The following is a 9,895-nucleotide window of genomic DNA, read 5'->3' on the forward strand; positions in this document are numbered from 1 at the left end:
TTCTTTTGAGGCCTCTCTCCTTGACTTCTACAAGACTGTCTTCTCCTGTCTGCCCATGATCTTCCTGCTGTGGGTCTCTGTGTCCTAATTTATTCTTATAAGGACACCAGTCATATTGGATTAGGGCCCATCCTAATGACCTCATTTTAACTTAAGCGCCTCTTTTAAAGACCCTATCTCCCAATACAGTCGCAGTCTGGGGTACCTGGGGGTTAGGACTTTATTTTTTTTTTATTTTTAAAGATTTTATTTATTTATTTGAGAGAGAGAATGAGAGAGAGCACATGAGAGGGGGGAGGGTCAGGGGGAAAAGCAGACTCCCTGCTAAGCAGGGAGCCTGATGTGGGACTCGATCCCGGGACTCCAGGATCATGACCTGAGCCGAAGGCAGTCGCTCAACCAACTGAGCCACCCAGGCGCCCATGGGGTTAGGACTTTAACATAGGAATTTTGAGAGATACAACTCAGCCCAACACCCCCTAAGCCAGTTTTATGTGTATTTGCTCTTTCATTTCAACATTCCTTTATTGCATACAGATGTATGGTTTTTATTACCTTTTTTCAACTGGTTGTAACACCAGTTTTCTCATGAATGCGTTAAATAAAATCTTTAACATGTATTCATTTTTATTTCTGTATGACAGTCACGATTTTACTTTTTTTTTTTTTTTTTTTTGGAGGATTATCCATTGACACAGCCCAGAATGTCATAATGCCATCAAGGACCCTGAGGCATATTTTTGAAATTCTGCTTCCATTAACGAAAGTTCACACCAAGAGCCCTTTCTCTTGTTGTTCTCTTATGAAACACACAGCAGAAAGAAGAGCCCCTAAATAGGGGGCTGGTGGGAGTGGTGGCAAGCCCAGAAAGCAGCTAGCATTTCCCCAGCAGTTTGGTTGAGGTGCGTGGGCCAGCTGACTAGTACATATTTTTAAACCAGTTCTCTTCGCCCTGCCTCTCCCATCTGCACCGCCAGTTGTCAAGTACATTCCTGCCGTGCCCATACTTCCTGCGTGCCGTGCCGCAGGAGACGCTACTGGGGAAAGAGAGGCAGAGAGGAGAAAGCCAGGAGCCAGAAGAACCAAGAACAGCTTCAGAGGTTCACCTGCTAGTACACAGTGTGCTGAGCCCCCGAGGCAAGCAGGCATTCCAGAGACACACCCAGTGGCAGGCACCATTTTCAAGTCCCTGTGCTAACAACTCCCCGGCAAGGTTTGCCAGGTCCAATGCAGGATGTCAGGTACGTTTGAATTGCTGAAAGCAAATTAATTTTTTTTCCAGCATCATTAGGTCCCCGATGTTGCACCAGACATACCTCAGCTAAAAAATTATCTGTCGTCCATGAGTATAGATAATCAAATAAGAATAGTCTGTGGTCAGGATGGGAGAAAACACAGGAAAACCAGCCCAGCACCTGGCTCACAGTCAGAGTGAATTGCCTGGATCTATCAATTCTGTGCTGCAATACAGCTTCTGCAAATTTCTGTGGCCAGTCCACACGTGTGCTCGCTCCCATTCGAGGAGCTGGCCAGGCGCTGTGGGCAGCATCACCGCTGCTACTGCCAATAATAATGATGCAACAAAAGTTTCCATTGGCTGAGCACCTACTATGTGCTGGGCACTGTACTTGGTACCTTTTGTGTATTACTCCCAAGGCTCACACTCATCCTGTGAAGTAGGTATTATTTTCTGCACTTTATTGATGAAGAAAAGAAAGCTGCAGAGGTTAATAGTCTTCTTCAAGTACACAGTTCAGTGCTGAGTAAACCCAGGTCCACCTGACACCTCTTGGCTCTGAGGTCATTGGTTTCCCGGGTGGGAGCTGCCTCTGTCCCTATTCCCGGCAATGTTTCCTGTGAGGCTCAGAGCAGACTTAGTGGACCAAACCCAAGGAAGAAATAATTTCTAAGAAATATTCTGTAGGCCCTAGATGGAGTAGCAGGGCTGGGACTAGAGTGAGGTGAGCGGGGCAGCCAGGGTATAATATTTAAGGCAGCGCTCGGTCTCAGGAGCACACAAGTGGCATGGAAACGTGCACAAACTGAAAGTGAATGTTCCAGTCGCGCACCTTGGACCTTGCATCTCACTCACCCAACTTCTGGTCCTGTGGGCTAATGGCTCGGGTGTAGATACTTAGAAAAATCCTTTTGAAACTACACTTCTTTATTTCTTTGTCCCCTCAAAAATAATCATATACATTCACTCGTTCAACAAATACTAATTCAGGGTTTACCATGTACTAGGCCTTGTGGTAGGAGACAGGAATGGAGCCCAAGACAGACCATGACCATCCTGAATACTTCCCCCTTTGGCTGGATATCTCTATGAGCCAATGTGGGTCAATAATTTTTCCTGCTTCTCTTTAGTTGATGCCAAGGACCAAGAAGCATAATGCCTAGGGGGATTTAAGAACCAGAATCCAGTTTTCCCTCTTCCTTTCCTCTTTATAAGAATTTCTCGGGGCGCCTGGGTGGCTCAGTTGGTTAAGCAACTGCCTTCGGCTCAGGTCATGATCCTGGAGTCCCGGGATCGAGTCCCGGATCGGGCTCCCTGCTCAGCAGGGAGTCTGCTTCTCCCTCTCCCGCTCCCCCCTCTTGTGCTCTGTCTCTAAAATAAATAAATAAAATCTTAAAAAAAAAAAAAAAAAAGAATTTCTCCCAGGTTTATGCTTTAAAAATCCTTGTTCTTGGGGCGCCTGGGTGGCTCAGTTGGTTAAGCGACTGCCTTCGGCTCAGGTCATGATCCTGGAGTCCTGGGATTGAGTCCCGCATCGGGCTCTCTGCTCTGCGGGAAGCCTGCTTCTCCCTCTGACCCTCCCCCCTCTCATGCTCTCTCTCTCTCTCATTCTCTCTGTCTCAAATAAATAAATAAAAAATCTTAAAAAAAAAAAATCCTTGTTCTTAAAAAGCTGTGCAATTAGGACTTGTAAACTCCTTATTACATCTCCCTTAAAGTGGAAAGTTACAGGCAAGCTAAAAGACACATCCAGACTGGATCTCGGCGAATGTTTTTTTAACAAATGCCAGTGGAATGAAGGGGAGAAGGCCGCTTGGGCACATGTCATAACTGGTAACAAGGCAGACAATGGTGAAATAGCAACTCAACCAAACAAACATTCGGATGCCCTTATCCACGCCCGGCTTCCTGGGGAGTGGTATGCCCTCCGGCCCTCACCTTTGCTTGGTTCTGTGCTGGGCTGGGCCCATAAAACAGAAGAGCAGATACTGCAGGGCAGAAGTTTGCCCGGGCATGTGGAATTTTCACTGTTTTTATTACTTTATGCATCTTCACTGGCAACATTTCATAGTCCAGCGTTTGATCAATTCTGTCACTTAGTTCTGACATGCAGTGTGTAGGCTGTTCAGTCATCTTGCCTCTCCCTCCCACAGTCCCCTCTAGTCACTTTGTCACTCACCCTGCCCTACGCCACCATGTGTGGCGATGCACAAAGGAAGTGAAATAAATCCCTCCATTTGATTTTGGAAGAGGAGTTTAAGAAGAAGGTAGAAACCATGAACTGACATCTGGATTCTCTGAGAATTTAAATTATCTACTCTATCTGCTCACCTTCTCCCACCCACCACCCCCTTCTTTATTTTCCTGTAGCACAGAAAGCTCAGCTAATTCATCTCAGGTGTTACATTAAGTTGAGAATCTTCTTGTGTGTAACACTGGAGACCCACGGAAGGAGCCAGTTGCTTTTCCTCCTCCCCTGCATGGTGACTGTCTTGCCGGTAAAAGTGACTGATTATAAGCCAGCATTACTCCACACAAGGAACAAGGAACAGTGGAGAAGACAATGAGCAAAATGCAATTCTAACTCAAAGTTTACTTTCAGTCACACTCCCATGCCACCAAAGCCTGACTTGGGGAGAATGGGTGTGAAAAGTTTCCTTTGGCAAAACTTCCAGAGGGAATGTTTGGGAGGTAGCAGACTACTGCAATATCGCGTCGCGAGGACAGACCTGCCCTTGGCCCAGGGAACAGATGGTGTGCACCTCTTCTCAATTCCACTTTCAGCCTCCCCTGACTTCATCTTGGTAGCTTGAATTAGGCCATGGTGGGTAGATCTGCAACCCAAAAAAACAGCGGATCCCACAATTAAGGGTTTGTTTTCCTGGAGAGTGGGTTGTTAAGCATTTACCAGCACTTCACTGACTTGCCCCTGAAATAAACTGTGGTTGGTTAGTTGTGACTCGGTCCAGAATCTGGCAAGGTGTACCCCAAGCTTGGTTCCATTTTTAGGAGATAGACAAGGTTGTAGGGGAGAAACCAACTAGAGTCACAAGTCACAGCCCATGGAAGATATTCACCAGACAGAGAGGCTAAGAAATGCCAGGGAAAGCTAGATACAAAGCTTCCAATATCTAAAAGATGAGAGAACATGAAAGTCAGGGGCAAGGACCAGAACCAGAACAACAACCAAAAAAGAAACAAATACAGAGATAGGAAAACAGACTGAGTGGTCTATAAACTCACTACAGAAATTTTACATAATGTCCTGATAGCTTGAATCATCACTCCACAGTGGGGGGTTCATTAAAAATGTGATGAAGCTCATGGTGGCACGTGATTTATTTGATTAAAGTTACTTTACATTAATGGGATCTGCCACTTCTTCCATATGCACTGTCTTAAAGCAAACCTGATTCATTTACCTGCAAAAGTAGAAAACAGAGAGAGTTGCAAGTGTCCCCCATAGGCTCCTGAGAAAGACTTCCTTCTAATGAGAATTCTGTCCTTCAGGCATAAACACCACCCCAAGCACCTGCCACAAACCTAAACCATAGACCCCAAACCTGCAATTATGAGCGGCTGGGTTGCTGAACATCATTGAGAAGACATTGGAACTCCCTCCTGCCCTGAAGTTCCCCCTTCTAAAAGTTTTGAGATTGGAGGATCAGGAACATGTGGTGGGCTGAATATTCGTGTCCTAATTCCCTATAAATGCTATATGGCAAAAGGGGCTTTGTAGACGTGATCAATTTGAGGACCTTGAGATAAGGAGATGATGGTGAACAATCACAACCCTCCTTCTAAGAGGGATACAGGAGGAGTTGGTCAGAGAAAGCTGTGTGATACAGAGAAGCTGATGCCCTTGGTGGAGTCATGCACACTGAAGAAAAAGGCCCACAAGCCGAGGAATAAAGGAAGTCACTAGAGACTAAATAAAACAAGGAAATGGATTCTCCCCAGATCCTTGAGAAGGAACAAGCCCACAGCCAATACCTGGACTTTCAGCCCAGTGAAACTTTTGGGTTTGGGATTTCTGGCCTCCAGAACTATAAGAGAATAAATTTGTGTTATTAATTTTGTGGTAATTTATTACAGCAGCCATAGAAAACTAATACAGGATATAACATACTTTTCCCAGCCTTGGAATTAAAGAATTTTCTGAGGCCTTAGGAGAGTTAGGAAAACACAAGGTCAAATTATTCTGCAAAAGGATAAATATGAATTTCACTAATGAGCAGACCATGTCCCCTGTTCCCCAACCCTGACCTTGACCCTGCCCAGGCCTTCTACTTTCTAGGCTTGTTAGAGGAAAGACATGAGAGGAAGAAGAAAGGGGTTATATATCAGCCTACCCAAAAATGACCTCTCCTCCTTCCTTGCACACAGATGTCAAATATTTCCGAGGGAAGCCACATGCCCTGACCTAGAGGATGAATTAGGATTGGTCTTTTTGCCAGTAATTGGGCTAGACATTGTCATGTGACCTCACCTTGGTCAATGAGAGTAAACAGCTGCTTGTTGGGCTGTTCTTAGATGGATTTTTTGGCCTAAATAAGAGAGAGACATGTGAAAAAAAAAAAAGCCATTTTGACCCCTTCCTTTTTTATGTCATCATGTTATAAGAAGACAATGATGCCTTGCCCTGGGGCAGCCATCTGCAACCGTAGGTCATGGGCTTGAAAACAAGAGCTAACACACCAGGAGGCAGAGCGGCAAGATGGAAGGACCTGGGTTTTCGATGACATCACTGAGCTGTCACACATACTGGGCAACCCTCCTTCTTTCAGACTTCTTAAGGAGCTCGTAGCCTCTTTAGAGTTTAGATTTGCACTGACAGCCGAGTTTCTGGCTACTTGCTGCCAAACACATTTAAAGAATGAAAGAAGGAAGGAAAGAAGAAAGAAGGAAAGCCAGAGGAATGCAGGTCGGCCTTTGCAGAAGTGAGCTGTCAAGTCTATAGCTGCTGCCAGAGCCCCAAAAGTGAGAGTCCCCGAAGTGGACTGGAGGACTTCCTGTGGGGGCAGGGGGCACCCAGCACACCTTTGGCTAGTAAAACTACATTTGTGCTCTGCCTGCTTACCACAGATCCCTTCTCAAACCCTGGGGCCAGTTATGCAAGTGACAGTGTCACCTAGGGCACCACCACCAAAACCATGAGAAAAGCATGTGACAGCAAACACCGAATAGTCATAGGGAAAAATTAATTTTTTTTAACTCTCTTACCCTAATCCAGAATTTGATGTGATTTGGATTTGGATTACATATGGTAAGAGGCACACTATTTTTGGTGTTCCAACTCCCAAACAATGAAATCACAGAGTCATTAATTGTACCAGCCCTAGGGCCAGGGGGCTTAGGTGTGAATCCTAGTTCTGTTACTCACCGGTTGTATGACCGTGGGCAAGTTGCTTGGGTGCTCTTGGTCTCAATTTCCCCATCTCTAAAAAGGTAATGATGCTGGTAATAGCACTTGCCTCTTACGGTTGTTAGGAGGCTTTAACTAGTATTTATATCTAACATTTAGACAGTGCCTGGCACAGAGCAGAGGCTATATCTTTATAAGTTGCCGCTGTTATGACTATTCTTACTGTTAGAACCTCTAAATATCTCAGCCTGGTCCCCTTGGTCACAGGGAAATGACAAGACCCAAGGTCCATCAGACAGAGACCTCCCCTGGTTGTATGACTGAGAGCGGTGGGACCCGTCCCTCCCTTGCTGAGAGGCTGTGAGCTGACATGCCTGGGACTCAGGTCAGCAGCATGAGAGTAATAAGCCCAAGGCCCTAGGGACACTCCGCATCCATCAGCCACCCCTCCCTCTGCCTGCACTCCAGTGGGATCACAAGAGCCAACTGTTCCCCACATTCACTCGTCAGAGGTGGGTTTCTGACACTTGCACGGAAGCTAGTCTTGACTGAGATGTTTGCCTGATGAAGATCTGGCCTAGGTCTGTGCAGAACTGCTCTTACTTGCTCCTGATAAGATTAAAAATGGCAATGCTCTGGACCACTATGAATATTGAACTAATTTTCTTATTATTTGGCCTGTAGTTGGAATGAAATGAAAAATAATTCCTCTTATACAGTCTTGAAAAAATTTTAAGTCATTTTTTTCTATTAAAAATACAAGGTGAGGGGCGCCTGGGTGGCGCAGATGGTTAAGCGTCTGCCTTGGGCTCAGGTCATGATCCTGAGGTCCTGGAATTGAGCCCCACATGGGGCTCCTGGCTCAGCGAGGAGCCTGCTTCTCCTTCTCCCTCTGCCTCTCTCCCTGCTCATGCTTTCTCTCTCTCTCTGTATCTCTGTGTCTCAAATGAATAAATAAAATCTTTAGAAAAAAATTACAAGGTGAAACAAAATTGGTCATAAGCTAATAATTGCTGAAGTTGATGGGCACGTGGCCACAGTGGGGATGGGAGTGGGGTAGCTATCACAATTCTTTCTCTTTTTATGTTTTAATTTCTCCAAAACAAACAGAAAAAAGCACATGTTCATTGTATAAAACTGATTTTTAAAAGAAGGAAAATACCAATCACTATCTTGAGATTAGCTCTCTTTATATTTTAGTGGCTATATTTAGTGGACTGGTAATAGATTTGGTTCATTTGGTGAATTTTTGGTGGATCTATCTATCTATCTATCTATCATCTATCTATATCTATATTGGTTTTTAACCCTTCTGGGATCACAATGTATATATATTGTTTGATAATCTGTTTTTTCATTTATATATATATATATATATTTTTTTTTTAAGATTTTATTTTTTTGACAGATAGAGACACAGTGAGAGAGGGAACCCAAGCAGGGGGAGTGGGAGAGGGAGAAGCAGGCTTCCCGTGGAGCAGGGAGCCCGATGCGGGGCTCGATCCCAGGACCCTGGAACCATGACCTGAGTTGAAGGCAGACGCTTAAGCGACTGAGCCACCCAGGCGCCCCTTCATTTAGCAATATATTGTAAGCATCTTGCCATGTCAAAAAAAAATTCCTTGTTAATCATATTTAGAACTGCATTTCATTACATGGATGCACTATAATTTGTCTACCCAATCCTGTTTTTATTATCACTATTTTCCAGTTTTTCCTTATTACAAATAATCCTGTAATGAACATCCTTATGGCTATCTTGCAACATCCTTTATTATTTATCATTGTCCTAGTATAAACTCCTAGAATTGGAATGTTGAGGTATAAATACTTTTAAGGCTTTTGATAAATATTGCCAGATGACCTCCAGAAAGGTTATACTGGGTTGTACTTGCCAGGAGCCCCAGGTTGTGATCTTCTGATAAGATAATAGAAGACTAGCAGCACCGGAGATTGGTGGCCAGCTACCTCCCCAGCCTGTCTTTACTGGGTTGCCTTGTGTCAAGGACAGATTCTACTTGTAGGCCTCAATATTTCCATTAGGAAAATGCAAAGAATGTAATTCTAGGCTTTTAAAGTCAGTTTGGACCTTATCTGGACAACTCCCTCATTTTACAGATAGGAAAATTCAGCCCCAAGATTGCACAGCTAATTAAAAACTTTCTGGAATTTCTGTAGTACAGAAGAGCTATTGTGATGTTGTAGCCCCGATGACAATAATAGCTAACATCTGTTGAGCACTTACTCTGCTTTCCATGAATTGATCATTTGATCCCTCCCCAGCCCCATGGTGTTGGTACCATTATATCCCCATTTTACATTTAAGTTAAGGGGGCACTAAGAGGGGAAGTAACTAGACAAAGGACGTACAACAAATACTTTGAGAATCCCAGGTTCAAATCCAGGTACACAATGTCCAAAACCCAAATTTAGCCATAGATTGTCAGCACATCTGTTATTTTTGATCATGGAAGGGAAATTTACTCTATAGTTCCTCTCAAGCCAGGACTCTTGTCCCTACTATTATATACCTCACCTACCCTCCTGCCTGTCACTGCTCACCTCCTCACAATGGAAGGATTTTTTTTTTTTATCAAACTTCATTTTTATAAATTTCTTTTCTGATCAATGATAGAAACTACTAATTTTTTTTTGATTTATTTATTTATTTTAGAGAGTGAGAGAGCAAGAGCATGAGCTAGAGGGGTAGAAGGAGAGGGAGAGAGAATCTCAAGCAGATGCCACACTGAGCTTGGAGCCTGACACAGGGCTCAATCCCGACACAGGGCTCGATCCCAGGACCCTGAGATCACGACCTGAGCCAAAACCAAGAGTCAGACACTTAACTGACTGAGCCACCCAGGTGCCCCGAGAGACTATTATTCTTAAGCCAACCCTTTCTGGGTACAGACTGAGGAAACAATGTTTGTGATTTCCTTCTCCTCATTCTGGTCAGAGTTGGACATCCAAATTTTAGCTCCTCAGTAGCACTGGAAATGTCAAGTACCCACCAATTGTATGTTGTGAACAGTTACTAATTGATAGCTCTTCCTGGGGTCTTCCTGTCAGAAGAAAAGAGTCCTGGCTGCACCTGGACTATTATTCGGTTTAAAACAATGAAAGCACTCACAATAGCAATGAGGAAAAAGTTACTAGGCTCGAAAATAATGTAACCTGCAAATAATACCCAGGTCTCTTTGGAGCAAACCAAGGCAGAATTTTAAAAGCTCTTTCCCTCTCGCGTCTTCCAAGGCAGCAAACATAATGAATTGTAGTGCTGGGACAGGGGCAAC

The 9,895-nt window shown here is 44.3% G+C and overlaps 1 protein-coding gene across 1 annotated transcript in view; it reads left to right on the plus strand.

Annotated features, from left to right (window-relative positions):
- GRK7 (G protein-coupled receptor kinase 7) overlaps positions 1–1,668 on the plus strand; it is a 40,422-nt gene extending 38,754 nt beyond the window's left edge. Inside the window, exon 8 of the transcript XR_004677643.1 lies at positions 978–1,668. The gene's annotated coding sequence lies outside the window, so the exon portion shown is untranslated. The remainder of the gene's footprint in view (positions 1–977) is intronic.
- Positions 1,669–9,895: the final 8,227 nt, after the last annotated feature.

This window comes from Mirounga leonina, unplaced genomic scaffold (assembly GCF_011800145.1).
Source record: "Mirounga leonina isolate KUSES-001 unplaced genomic scaffold, KU_Mleo_1.0 Mir_115, whole genome shotgun sequence".
NCBI lineage: Eukaryota > Metazoa > Chordata > Mammalia > Carnivora > Phocidae > Mirounga > Mirounga leonina.